General features: G+C 46.6%; 1 long non-coding RNA gene across 2 annotated transcripts in view; it reads left to right on the top strand.

The window, feature by feature from the left end:
- The window catches only part of LOC120405325, a 155,743-nt gene that overhangs the window by 102,375 nt on the left and 39,326 nt on the right, over positions 1–14,042 (top strand). The window contains exon 3 of one of the 2 annotated variants that reach the window (XR_005598498.1): positions 10,493–11,289. The exons of the other annotated variant lie outside the window; for it this stretch is intronic. This is a non-coding gene — a long non-coding RNA (uncharacterized LOC120405325). Of the gene's footprint in view, positions 1–10,492; positions 11,290–14,042 lie in introns of those variants that run through there. 2 annotated transcript variants of the gene reach the window in all.

Genomic DNA, 14,042 nt, shown 5'->3' with positions numbered 1-14,042 from the left:
CCTATCAATTGGGTTCCCCCTTTTTCAGCAATTCCTCTTTGTATTTTAAAGTTTTGCACTGACTAGGTACTTATAGCTTGCAGCATTCCTTTTTGTACCATGGAATGCCTCTTGTTTCTGGAGTGCAAAACTCATTTTACAAAACAAAGAGAATCCCTTATAGACTTTTAAATCCAGTGGTCCCAATTCATACGGTCTTTGATTATGCCTAATAGTCTTTCAAGGTTTATTATAGGATATGAGGCATTACATTGGAATGAGACAGATTATTCACGTATAGAGAGATATAGCTGAGTCATACGGCAAACAAATGTACAGTTTCTAAGCTGGGGTGAATATATAATATATACCTCAAGAAACTTTTATGGCATATGACTCAGATGTATATAGGCTTCCTGAGGTATGAAGAAGTTTGACCAGTGGAACTTTGTGGTTTTTGGGTCACCAATAAGCTGTTCCTAATTTGTCTAAACCTACATTTTATTTTTCCTCTCCCCTGGTTCTTAACATAGGAGAGAATAGAGCACGCTGCACAGGACAGTTACTCTTGGCTGTCAGCGGGCAGGGGTTACCTTTTGGCTAGAGCCCCAGAGATGGAAGTCTCGTCCCTCAGTAAATACCAGTCTTCAGTTTGAGAAACTAAGAATAGTAGGAAAATCCCTTATCAAGCACCAAAGCTTTTCTTTCCTAGGACTTGTGTATTTTAGCTTTCACTTAATCAATGCTCCCCAGAGAAGATGTTTCACCTGTTGGTCCATGGCAGAATTTTTCCATTGACCTAGCTGTGTCCACACTGGGGGTTAGGCTAGCATTGCTGTGGTGCTCTGGAGTGTGGATTTTCCACACCGTCATGAGCACTGTATCCACGTCATCCTAACTTAAGTCTAGACCAGGTCTTCCAAAGAGACAGAGAAATAACGGGTGGGAACAGAGACAAGCATGGACAAGGCTGTGCAAAGAAAGGGGAATGCTGCTTTGAGAGGCAGAGTGCATGCAGAGAACCAATAAAAGGGGGAAGAAAAGACACTGAAGGAGATGCAGAGATGTGGGGACCAGGAAGGAAAGACAGCAGGGAAAAGACAAAGGAACATGGAATGAGAAATCATAGGTTTCAGCCACTTGCTTTTTTTCTTTGATTCTCACCCTCATTTGTTTTGTTCTGATCTGATGAGCGCGCACTGAGAAGGCAGAATGTTGCAGTTTGTTACAATGTGAGTTTTAGGACTTTATAATTCTGCTGTTGGGCATGTTCGTTAATGGGCCGTGTTTTAAAAATGACATCTGACAAATGGAGGCGTCAGTGGATTTCAGCCCCGTGTTCAGGGCACAGGGGAAAGTTTCACCGTAATTGCGGATGTGAAGGGGACTCAGCGGGAAGCCAAGGGACTGGCTTAGTTTGGTAGACTCGGCTTGGATGGACGCATGAACAATGCTGGCAATCAGCTGTCCAACTCCCCCCAGTTTGTTCAGCAGGTAGCTGTACCTTACTTTCTTGCTCAACTTTGCAGGTTTTAATTTAGTTTCACCCTCCTGTGAACCACCATTAGAACAATATTTGTGTTGCTAGAGTCAGAGATGACTATTGAAGCAGGATTGGTGGAGCACTCTAACTGCCCTGTGTAGCACCAGCTGGCACGAATGAAAAGGGACCACGGACACATCAGTGAAATCATCAGGCCGTGTGAAACATGGGTAAACTGTAGGGCTCTGCTGGATCCTGTGTCTAACTGGAGACACTTCTATGGCCGAAGGCAGGAAACCTTTAGTAACTCTGACCTATGACTGGGGACAGGAGCTAATGATGCGTCTCTCTCCAGCAGTCCTGCGTAGTCTTACCCTTTATTATGGGGCTGACTCAGTTCGAAGGAGGAAAGGGAGCACCGAGAAATTGCACCGCATGGTTGTCACTCTCCGGCTTGCTTTCCCCCCTCCCCACCCCATGTTCTGACCTGGCACAGGTATAATTGAGAGTGTGGATGGTATTATATCGACTCACATCCTGCATGCGTTCAAAAGCCATCAAATTTTAACAAGGTCGTCTCATCTGGCAGCACTTCTGGAATGGTAATGGGGGCCCAAACTGGCTTTCTCCCCTCTGTCAAACCCACTGAGGGCTGCAGTAATCAGATTCTTTGAGGAGCTGATTTAAAGCTAACCACAGTTTAAGCATCCTATTAAGATACCTGCAGACCACAATACATTATCCCTGATTAGCTGCTGAGCTAAGCGACAGGACCCTTCTTCCCTTGATAATGAGACTAGATTAAATGTACCTGATGATGTCTCATGGGGCAGGGTTGCTCTGGTACGGTCACTATTTCACCCCTCCTATTCACTCTACTGGCAATGTGCTAGTTAGGAGACTGGAGCATTTCTGCCGTGTTTAAAATCCTGAGGCTATTCATGAGACAAGGTGGGTGAGGTCACATCTTTTATTGGACCAATTGTTGGTGCGAGAGACAAGCTCTGAGCTCGCACGTCTGCAGATCCTGGGGGTGGCGTTGTAGTCAGTTCCACTCAGAGGCTCTGGAATGGGGGAGCCATCACCCTATCACCTTCTACCGGCCATAAGGGTGAGCAACGGGGCAGAGAGGAGCGAGTGGGGAGCAGAGCCTTAGGGGGAAGAGGCGTTGCGGAAGCAGGATCTTGGGGGAAGGGGCAGTGTGAGGGCGGTGTGGGGATGGGACCTCGGGGGAAGGGGCGGCACTGGGGGCAGGACCCTGGTTTGGGTACTGGTTGCCTCCCCCCCATTTTAGGGAGCTTCCGTTGCTCCTGGTTCCACTGTTTGTTTTTGTGTCGGACGGCTGACATCATTTTTTGATAGTGTGTAACCCTTCTGCCAGGTGGAGCTGGCAGCAACCAGGGCCGTGAACACCGCAAACAGGGTTCATAAACATAAACCAGGAGTAAAAGACCCACCCCCAAGTAGGTTGGGCAGTGTCCTTTTCCGCTCAGGTTATTAAGTCCAGCAACCCAAAAGTCCCTTTCACATGCTTGACGCTTCTCTGCACCCCACTCACAGTTGCTGTCCTTGGTCAGTACAGACCCAGAGTTCAGAGGTGCATCTGCAGAGTTCACCTCCCCCATGGGTGGGGTAAAGAGGTACCTTACTCGCTCCGCTGCTCAGGCACTTGCTCGCTGCCCCTCTCCACTAGCCACAGCTCGCCGCCGCCACCCTGCTGGCCACATGCTCATCACGCCTCTCCACCAGTTGCCCTGCTGGCCAGTCATCGCGCCTCTCCACAGCATTAGCCACTTGTTCACCAGCTGACTGTCAGTCACCTGTTGTGATCTCTGCACATCAGTCTCTTAGTAATTTTCAGCTCTTTGCATACTGGGCAGAAACACTGCCCCATCTCAAGTGATCGTCATCTCTGGACAGAAACCGACCCAGCACAAGTGATTTCAGCTCTGATTGAGCAATTAAAATAACAAAAGAGGCTCCTAATGAAGCTCTTTAGCTCTATTCATTGAAGGGGTGGGTGGGGGGGAGAACAGGTTAAAGAGACTAGGGAGGATCCTTGAGTGTGCCGCCTCTTACTTTCACAGGGCTCTGACATTAAGCCCCTGCTTAATGAGATTCTCTCAACTGAGAGTGTGACCCCGCTCATTTGGGACAGGTTAAGCACAGTGCTGCTTCCCTGCATTCCCACAATAATCACAACACTGATAACAACATTTCACTACCCCGGCATTCAGTGCTAAGGTCATTTATACCCAACACCAGCCAAAGTTGATCCTTCGACACAGCTGTATCTGATGAATATGTAAACAGAGCAGGCAAAAACTGTAGTTACATAAACACACCCATAGTCTCTTCCCATCCTAGCTCGCTATCAGGGAAGCGTTCATTCAGACCCTGCTTACAGTTGCTTTTGTTTTTTTGCATGATTTCCAGCTCAGTTTCCTGATTTTTTTTCCCCTTCCAGTTTGTGGGTGCATATGGTGATTTCTTGTCTGAGGTGGTCCCTTCTGGAGCATGTGAGGTGCAATAAGTGATCCCTGAGTTTTTCGGAAGTCCTTCTGCAGAGGTGCTCAGCACATTTGGAGCTGTACATTGTGGTCAGAGGGTTATAGATAGTGAGACAGCTCCAGCAGCGCGGCATGAGACTATTGATGTCAGTCGAGATCCAGCTACAGATAACCATTGATCCCAGCAGATGCAGTAACAAGACAATCTAATTGCTCTGGGCTCTCTCATCTCCTTTGGTAAGTTGTACTTGAGAACTTCGGTGACTCTGCATTGTTTTACTCAGCCACGTAAGACCCCAGTGTGAAATTCAAATTCCAGCCATAGATCCTGCAAAGTTTGACTTTGGAGATTCGCCATTGTCTGAGGAGTGGAAGGATCGCCTGAGGAAGAAACTTTGTGAAAGATCCAGGGTATTCTCAGTGCATGAGTGGGACATGGGATGTGCAAAAGGGGTAGAGCACATCAGACTACACGACTTGCGACCCTTCAGGGGGAGATCTAGGAAGATTGCTCTCTCAGAGATGGAAGACGTGTGACATCTTCAGGAGCTGATTGCAAATGGCATCATTACCGAGTCCCGCAGCTCGTACGCCTCACCCCTTGTGGTGGGCCGTAAAAAGATTGGGAAAATCCGGATGTGTATCAACTACTGCACCCTAAACAGCCCTACTGTGGCTGACCAGTACACCATGCCTCAAGTACAAGATACCTTAGACTGTTTGCTGGGAAGCCAGTGATTCTCAGTATTGGATCTTCAAAGTGGATACCACCAGATCCTTCTGGGAGCAGAAGACAAGGAGAAGACAGCCTTCATCTGCCCATTAAGACTTTATCAGTTTGAACGCATGCCTCGAGGGATTTCTGGGCCACCTGCCACATTTCAATAGCTAATGGAGAAAGTTGTTGGAGACATGAACTTACTGAAAGTCTTGATTCATTTGGGTGACCTGACTGTATTTGGAAGATCCTTAGAGGAGCATGAAAAAAGACTTCTTAAAGTGCTTGACAGGTTGGAGGCCTATGGACTGAAGCTTTCCATTGATAAGTGCCAGTTCTGCAGAACATCAGTGAAGTATGTGGGTCACATCGTGTCCCAAGAAGGTGTGAGTACTGATACAGATAAAATAGAAGCACTCACTACATGGCCATGCCCAAGTAATTACAGAGAGCTTAAGGCCTTACAAACAACAAGGAACAGCCCCTGTGCCAGGAAGATTACAGTCTAAATAGATGGAGGGTGGAAAGAGAAACAGAGGCGGTGAGGTGCCCAAGGCCACACAGCAGGTCAGTGCCAGAGCCAGAAACAGAAACCTCCGAATTCCTCAGCCAGACCCTGCTGTGTCTACCTGGAAGCTGATCACTAAAAGAAAAGAAACCATCTCATTGCTAGCCACAGAGGCTATGTATAATGAGCATTAAAAATCACCATAAGACACCTGTATTAGTTCATGGTGTCTGAGAAACCACAGTTTCTCCCTACATTTAGGAGAGAAAATGTCCATATGAGGCATTTGATAGTAAATGTTTACTTCTGTAACACTGACACACCTGGCGGGTTGTCAGCATCTGGGATTCAACCCAGGAGCTCTGGATTTTTGACACATGAGCCTCTACTGCCTGCACTCAAAGACCTTCCTTTCTTATCTGTGACTGGAGCTGGCTCATCAATCTCTAGTTGGACTAGCCACCACTAGAGGAGGACAGAGTATATGACACCAATCAGGCATGACCTACACTTCTAATAATGACCATTGTAGTTAGGGAAGTGGCTCTGTCATGTTAAACTCTGGGAACATGAGTGATGGATCTCATCAAATTTCCTCTGAAGCACAGGCAATATAGTATAGTTCTCCCCTGGGCAGATCTCTAGCTACAAGAAGACCCATTAGTTTGCCATGGATTCTTGAGCCTCTACAAGGTCAAGGATCTGGAAAGAGGAAGCAAAACTCCAGAGAAGAAGTGGTTTTTTGCATGCCCCTGTATTTTCTTTGTATTATACCTCTGGGACCCATCAAAGACAACCCCCCCCCATGCAGTTTCAAACTGTGTAGGTGTGTAGCGACCAACTGTGCAAATAGGGACTTTTGTGTGCACAAACAGTGGCACCTGCAAATTACTCTAGCAAAGGAATATTTTTCAACAGCTGGTTGAGTTACCTTGGTTACTCTGAAGGTGGTTCAATTAAAAAGTGCTAAATAATAACCCCATTTCATTCTGGACCCTTGAATTCTATCCAAATAACTAAGATGAAAAGCCTGATGACAACTCAGTTTGAAATATTGAGCTTTCTACCTTTTCTGTGTACAAAATACAGTCTCTTTGGGGTCTTTTATTAATCTTTATTTTTTTGATGAATTGGATTTTGCGGTGTACATGGGAACAGGGAAACAGTGCACTGAATGATATGTGGTATCTAAGGCATATGAATGGCAAACATGTCAGAACTACAGATGGAAGAATGGTTTCTATTTCATATTCCTTGTGGATTTCCCAAGGTATGTTCATCAGCTGATTACTAGAGCTATACTTAAAAAATATTGGTTTGCTAATTTTACAATAATTGTCCTACTTCCATGATTAGAGTTGACTGAAATGGTCAGAAGTTAGATTTTTGATGAAAATATTTGGCAAAATTTCAAATTTTCAATGAAAACATTTTAAATTATGTTGGGCAAATTGTTCTTAATTTTCTGCCCTCCTCCCTCCTTTTTTTGTCCATGGCCAAAGCTTTTGATTTGTTTTATATTTCCCACCTCTCGTCCTAATTCTTCTCTTCATGCTGCACACACGGAGAACATCAGCACAGATCAGAAACGAGTGAGGCAGAAAAACAAGAACTGCAAATAGACTCGGCGCTTTGTCCCCAGTTCAAGTCCCACACAGGGAGATTCTTTCACTCTTACTTGGACTGTCCCTGTATCAGGGCTGCCCAGAGGATTCAGGGGACCTGGGGCAAAGCTGGGGAGCTGCACCGCTTGTATTCACCCGGCAGCGGTCCGGGTCTTCGGCGGGACTGATGGGGGCCTCCTGCTGCCAAAATGCCGCCGAAGACCTGGACTGCCGCTGGGCCAGGGCTCCTGGGGCCCGGGGCCTGGGGCAAATTGTCCCACTTGCCTCCCCCCTGGGCGGCCCTGCCCTGTATTGCAGGTTATTGATTCCAAGCATGCAATTTGCAACTAGATCTTCTGATTGCTATGTGCCCGTGACCCCTTTCATACACCCCATGGGTGATAGTAGCTAATTAGGAAATCTATAAAAAAAAAATGCATTGGCCCACGCTAAAGTGGGTGGAAGCTTATGTCCTGTCACTAAGTCTGTGGACCTACATACCTCAAATATTATCTATGCCGTGGGATCACTGCCTAGTCTGCAAGTTTAAAAAAAAAGCGGAGAAAGGGCAAACAAGTCTCTGCTGGTGAAATTAATCTCTGTGTAGGGCATCAACCCAAAGGGTTAAGTGGTGTGCAAGGCTTTGAGCCGGTCCTCTGCACAGAGACCAATTTCAGCTGGAGTGAACTCCCTGACCCCTGAATGTTTATAACTTCAGCAGGAAGAGTGTGTGGGGGGAAAATGCCGAGTGAACCTGTTTGAGCTCCTTGGAAATAATGCAGTCAGGAACATTCACCTCTTCTCAATGGTTTAAATGTACAAAAGCAAACAATAATTTTGCAGCCTCTGAGGATGAAATGTGAGGGGAAACATGCATACCTTATTGACTCTTTAGCTAGAGCGGTGCAGGGAACATTACTTAAAGCTCCGCCGTGCTAAACTCAAGTCCCCGGAGATGCCTTTGTTGATGCATAAGCTGTGACCTAAAATATTGACTTTATAAAGTAATTGAATCCAAGAATCATGTTTCAGATGAAAAGCACTTGACAAATGGCTACAGGAAACTGCCGAGCACAAAGGCCTGAGTGAGAATGTAATGGAATTTGCTCTACTCCGTTCTGATCAACTTCTCATGAGCAAAATAGGTGCTGGGGCAGTCCTGCTTCAGGCTCCTGCGTGAATTACAAGGAAGGGCAGGGGGGCATCTCTGAAAATCTTTTCCTTCCTTCCCAAGGATATGAGAGAACTGCTCATTCCCTTCCTTCTCACCCTGCAGGGATGGCGTAAGGCAGAGCCCTCCTTTGGTGGCCCCACAGAGTGGCCCCGTTGGAGCAGCGAGCCTGGGACAGCGTTCTCAGGCAGTGGGCTACGGCCTGGCTGATCGCTGCTGGCTGAGCAGCCTCCCGTAGGAGGCAAATGAGTCCTTTGGGGACCCGGTGGGGAAGTCGATCCTGGAGGAGGGGAGTTTGACCAGGGAGGAAGGGTTTTGATGGGGGCTGGAGGGCTAAATTTTTTTGAGACAGGCAAAACTTTTGGCAGATTCAGGTCCCGCTTAGTCTTAATTCACCTCTGTCTAGCAGAGGAGAAGGTCAGGGATCTATGGGGGAAAGTCAGGGAGGAGCCAAGAGGAGAGGCCGAGACACGAGGAAGGATAGTGGGAAGCAAGGAATGGGAGAGGGGTCAGACGGACGCATCCGTGGCATGTTCTACCATCCCCATCACCGCTGCGTAGACGGGGGATCCCTCCCTTCTGCTCCTTTCCTCTCACCCCCAGCTGCTGTGTCTCAGGGTGGCCATGCAGTCTGGGGGTAGCTGTGTCGTCCCCCAGGCTATTACAGAGCGGGTGGCTAGATTTCAGAGGAGTCTTAACCAGTGAGCTGCATTGGCTGTGTATGCACCCGCACACCAGGGTAGCCCAGAACTGAACTGGGTATGTCTGTGCTTTGCTTGTGGGACCCCTTCTTTGCACATGGATCTAATTTTCCACACTCTCACATCCACTCCCGTTTGTCCCCCCCCCGTTCCACGAGTCTGTTTTAAGGATGATTGGAAATGGAAAACAAAGGAGCGAACAAACAACACCGGCAAAGCACGAACACGCTGTGCTTGTGGCAGGGGCTGTCGAAAGATATTCTGGGGGGAGCTGGCGAGGGCCAAATCCAGCTCCTCATCCTGACACAAGCAGTCGCCTGAGGTTGGCAAGGTGAACGCCCGGAGCTGGTGCAACCATTTAGGTGACCTAGGCGGTCGCCTAGGGCGCTGGGATTTGGGGGTGGTGGCATTTTCTTTGGCAGCAACTGCGGCAGCCAGATCTTCGGCCGCCCCAGTCGCCGCCGGCATGTAGGCGGAGGGAGCTGGGGCAGGGGAGCGCGGGGAGGGCCGCCTGCAGCAAGTAAGGGGGGGGAACGGCACGCAGGGGAACTCCCCGCCCCAGCTCACCCCTGCCCCGCCTCTTCCCCAAGCACTCTGTGGCTGCTTCACTTCTCCGGCTTCCCAGGCTTGCGGCGCCTAAGCTGATTGGCACCGCAAGCCTGGGAGGCGGGAGAAGTGAAGCAGTGACAGCATGCTCGGGGAGGAGGTGCCTCAGGGCGTAGGGTGGGGGATGGGGAGCTGCCGCAGGGGGGGCGCCTCAGGGTGGAGGGGGAGCTGCGCGGGGTGGGGTGCCTCAGGGCAGGGGCTCGGGGACGGGGGAGGGCACAAGGTGGAAGTTTTGGCTAGGGTGCAAAACATCCTTGCGCTGGCCCTGTGAACGACCTCACTGAAGTAGGTAGAGGTGAGCAAGATCTGGCCCTGAAAACAGCCAGAAAGACTTTCTCAGGCCCAGCAAACACTAGCAGAGCCCTCACCAGGAAGAGATGCGCACGGAGGCAGTTTGCTACGGTTCTAGCAAAACCAGTGCAGCTGTCAGGTTAGAATGTGATTTCCAGTTGAATGCTGTAGCCCAGCTAGAATTCTCTCCTTTTCGCTTTGTGTTTTTTCAGTTTCTCATTAATTTAAGAGGGCATAATTAATTTATATCATTATTTCAAATGACGCACTTTAAACAAGGCCTTAGTTTTTGTCTTCTTAATTGTTACCTTGCTCATACTGGAACGACTGTTTTTCTTATAAGAACGTTAACCTCTTTGCTTCTTTTATTCCCCTGTTTTGCATAATGCTATAATAAGCATTTAAATCAGTGTAAAGGTTCCATCAGCTCTTCCTTTCATATCCCGCGGTAGCCATGGCAACTAGATATACTTTTCTGTCTGTTTTCCCTTTTTTTAGATGTGAGTTTTTTCAGTCGAGTCCCTTTAATATCGAGGTCGAGTCTTCACTTTTGCACACAATGTCACAGAGTCACGTACACATTCAGATGGGTGGCTGTGTTGTAACGTTTCCCCACAATTGGCTATTAGCACAGAGTCCGCTGTGCTGGAACCTGAAAATACATTTTTCAACTTGCGTGACATATCAGAGGGCCGAGAAAAATGAGGAGATAATGCTGCACTGAAATCTTGAAGGGTGTGGTTGAGAGTAAAAGTTCACAGCCCTTTTTTAAAGTGTTCATTTGTTCCAGGTCTTTAAGAAAAGATGACACACTAAAAGTTCCTGGCAGGAAAAACTCATTGGACCCTATTTGTCAAGGCTGTTGTTTAAAAATTAATCTCTACATTAGCTTATTTCTCCTTTTTTAAACTTTATTTCTAGAACATATTAGTGCAAGATGGTACAATACATTATCTGACAGCCGCAAGAGCGTGAGTCATGGTAAACAAACGGCAAAATGTAATACAAATTCATCAAATGAACCTGGAAAGCACTAATTCAATTAGACTCTCTGCCATTGGTGTGAAGTTGCAGTTTGTCCATGGACATAATCTTTACTGGCAAAGCAGTGGTGAACAGAAGGTAACGGAGCAGACTGACAGTGCGTGCCAGCCTGCATTTCCATCTGGAAGTAGGTGGTCCCAATAATAATAATATGGCAGATGAAAGAGAATTCCAGAGAGACTGCTCGCTTTTTTTCTAAATATAACATGCTGACATCCTGCCACCTGGGAGCACCAAGATATGAAAGGGACACAGATGGATGCAAAGCAAAACCAAATGCCAAACAAATGGAACAACGAAAGCTGTCAACATTTTATTATTATTTTTATTATTATTTTTAGGGAACAGTAAATGTACCATCGATGATATTAGTATTTAGAATCACACAATGTCAGTCATTTGTTGCATTATACTTTGTGTGTGTAAGCAGTACACAATTCATGGAATCATTTCTGAGGAAGGATTTGGGACAGGATATATTTCTGCATCTGCATGGCTGGTTACTGCAAAAAGAGTGATTCCCATGGACTTTCTGGCTATTTTATGCTGCTCTGGTGGTGCAAAAGCAACTATGAACCCAGTTAAACTGTCTGGTCAAATCCAGTTTACTGATTGTTTACATAGCAGAAGTGGCAATAAGCAGCTGGCACTTACCACTGAATCTAGCCCACTGTTTGCAATTGTTTGAATTTGAAGCAGCTGTTGGGATCATCTGTGTTTCATGTCTCTCTTAATTTGCTATTCACAAACACTCTCGCAAAACCAAGAAGTTTTGTTTGCTTGCGTGTTTGGAGAATAGTGGTTCACAGGAAAATCCATGTTCCCGTGCAAACAAGCGTGTTCGCATATGAACAAGAGCATACGTTGTTTGTTTGCTGGCTGTTTCAGAAATGGTTAAGTCATTGAACCAGGCAACGGAAACAAAGCTGTGTGAATTAGGGGACCAGTCCGCAACCTGGGTAACAAAAATCAAAGTCAGAAATATTTTCTAGGAACCCACAGGCTGAAATTGATCCAAGAGTCTGATCCAAAGACCACTGAACTCTGTTGAAAGGCTCCTGTTCTAAACTAGTGCTTATACTGCCCTTGTTTACTAGAGTGTCTGAGCACCTTTCAGTAGCACAGTGAGACATGACTAACGTGTCACATGTGGGTCACTTTCTCGTCCTCTCCCTGGTGGCTGAACTATGCTTGCAGGGTAGGGTTTGGTTTTGTTTGGGCGTTATTTTTACATATCTGCGCTGCTCTGTATTGACCGATCTAATAAGATTCCAGGACTGTCCCTCTACAGCCTAGAACATCTGTTGAGTCAGTCTGAAGTGATGGAAACAGCTCCGAGCATGGCTGAGGGCTCTTTGTGTTCAGAAGATCACCAGGGTCAGCCGTCACTGAGCCCGGGCAGAACCAGATGGAAGGTTGGAGTCCAGAGGCTCTGGGCAGCTGGAATGTGCCAGCAGATCAGAGAAGGTGGGAGGAACAGCTCCATGGGTATCGAAGAGGTGATTGGGCCAGGGGCAGCTCAAAACTTTGGGGGACGCGTACCAACAACACTGTAACACAGCACATAGGCAAAGCCCCTGTTTTCGGCTTTTTGACACACATGCCTTGACAAATTACCCCCCTGCGCTAGCATGGGCTTTCCTCTCCTGGTATTACACAAGGCCAGCAGAAGACCTGCGCCAGGCATATGAAGTGGGGGAGGTGGTGAGGCATGTGATGGTCCTTAAGTCCTAGAGCAATTCTTTCCACGGTTGAAAACCAGCCTCCAAGAAAGTTCTGTCTCGGCAAAGACAAGCTTAGAAAGTCCCATTGTGCTGAAGAGTGAATTATTGATCACTCTTCATCCCGGAGCTGGGGGACTTTTAGACACCCTGGGCCCAAGCCCATAAACTGAACAATTATAAAGAGACAATCTGCTTATGAAGGATTTGTGTTGAGAAAAAAATTCAAATTAGGTAATTGACTCCTAATGGATAATTTGACTATCTCTAACTGTTAATCTGCTAAAATCAGATAATGGTTATTTTAACTAAATTATGAAACCTGACAACAGTAGTAAAAACAAATTTAAAATGGTCTTGCTTTCTCTCTCTCATGCACAAACATTGATGTTCTCCCAACCAGAAATAGAGATGCTTTCAGAGCTGCTTACCTCGCTAATTACTTTGTGGAGAAAAGCTTGTTACAGAAACGTGCATGAAGTGTAGCCATGGGGCATATTTTTACGGACACATACCTTTCATGGACTGAAGGGAGGAGTTCCCCATGACCACAGGAGAGCCTCCTGAAATACACGAGTTCATTAGCTGGGCAGACTCTTCTGATTTGTTAGAACAAGGTTTCTGCACTGAACAAAGTGAAGAAATCACAAAGTGGATGCTGCAAATGCTTTTTTACTCACCTTTTATTGGAGAAAATTGGTCCATTTGCATTTGGGGATTTCGCTATTTAAAAAAGAAAATCCCATTTAATTCACCAAAACGAAGTTACCGTGCATGCGGTGACTGGGTTATGAATGGGAGACCTAGCCCACTCTAATGTATTTTTCATTTACAGAGCCCAAAGCATAACCAGCAAGGGTAAGGATTTGTATCCCTCCCTGGTTAGTAAGCTAATGAAAATCAAGTGAAGTGATAGCTGAACTCGACTAGGAGACTTCCCAGTACTCATCATTAGTAATATAGTTTACGAGCGTATGTTCGCTTCGGTAAGCATCTGTGTACTTTGCTCTGTGACTTCCCTTTAGAGAATCCCCTTTTCTTTTCCAGCATTAAGGCTGCACAAAAATCCAAGCACACATTCAGCAAATGGACTGAATTAACAGAGATGGACATTTGGACGTGGCAAGGCCGTGGTTCTCGTTAGAAATAATCAGCGTGTCTAGTTAATTCGTCAGGATCAGCCTAAGCTGACAGAACAGCTTTTCCGAAACATGGTGTTTTGGAGTTTGCTGTACACCAGGCAGTCATGTTTAATATGTATAATTATAATTGCATCATTTATTAAACTAAATGGCCTGGTGCATTTCACAACAGGGACGCACAGCCGATTATATTGCTGCTGCTTCCATTGAGGCTTGCTTTAAAAGGGGCACAAAGATGCTAAGGCATTTAATGCTCATTTGACATCTAGGGAAAAGCTCCCATTGACTTCAGTGGGTTTTGGATCAGGCCCTCGTGATGCACACGCCTATAACCATGGAAAAGCTAAAATGCTGCAAGAGAGAGCTGCTTGATTTGCACTGTTCCCTCTCCTTTCCTACAGCCCCATTGCTCTAATTTACTTCTTACTGTATGTGTGAGTGTGAGGAAGCTGTATTTAAATCTCTGACAAAGGGGAATCTGTCAAGGCCCACTGCATAACAGTTCGGCTATTACTAAGATGATGCTGTGGTAATGAAGGGAAACAATGGATTCTCTTTGCAGTG

Source organism: Mauremys reevesii, linkage group 4 (genome assembly GCF_016161935.1).
Source record: "Mauremys reevesii isolate NIE-2019 linkage group 4, ASM1616193v1, whole genome shotgun sequence".
NCBI classification, from domain to species: Eukaryota; Metazoa; Chordata; order Testudines; family Geoemydidae; genus Mauremys; species Mauremys reevesii.
Note: the sequence above shows the minus strand (reverse complement) of the source record. Positions and strands in the feature narration are given on the sequence as shown.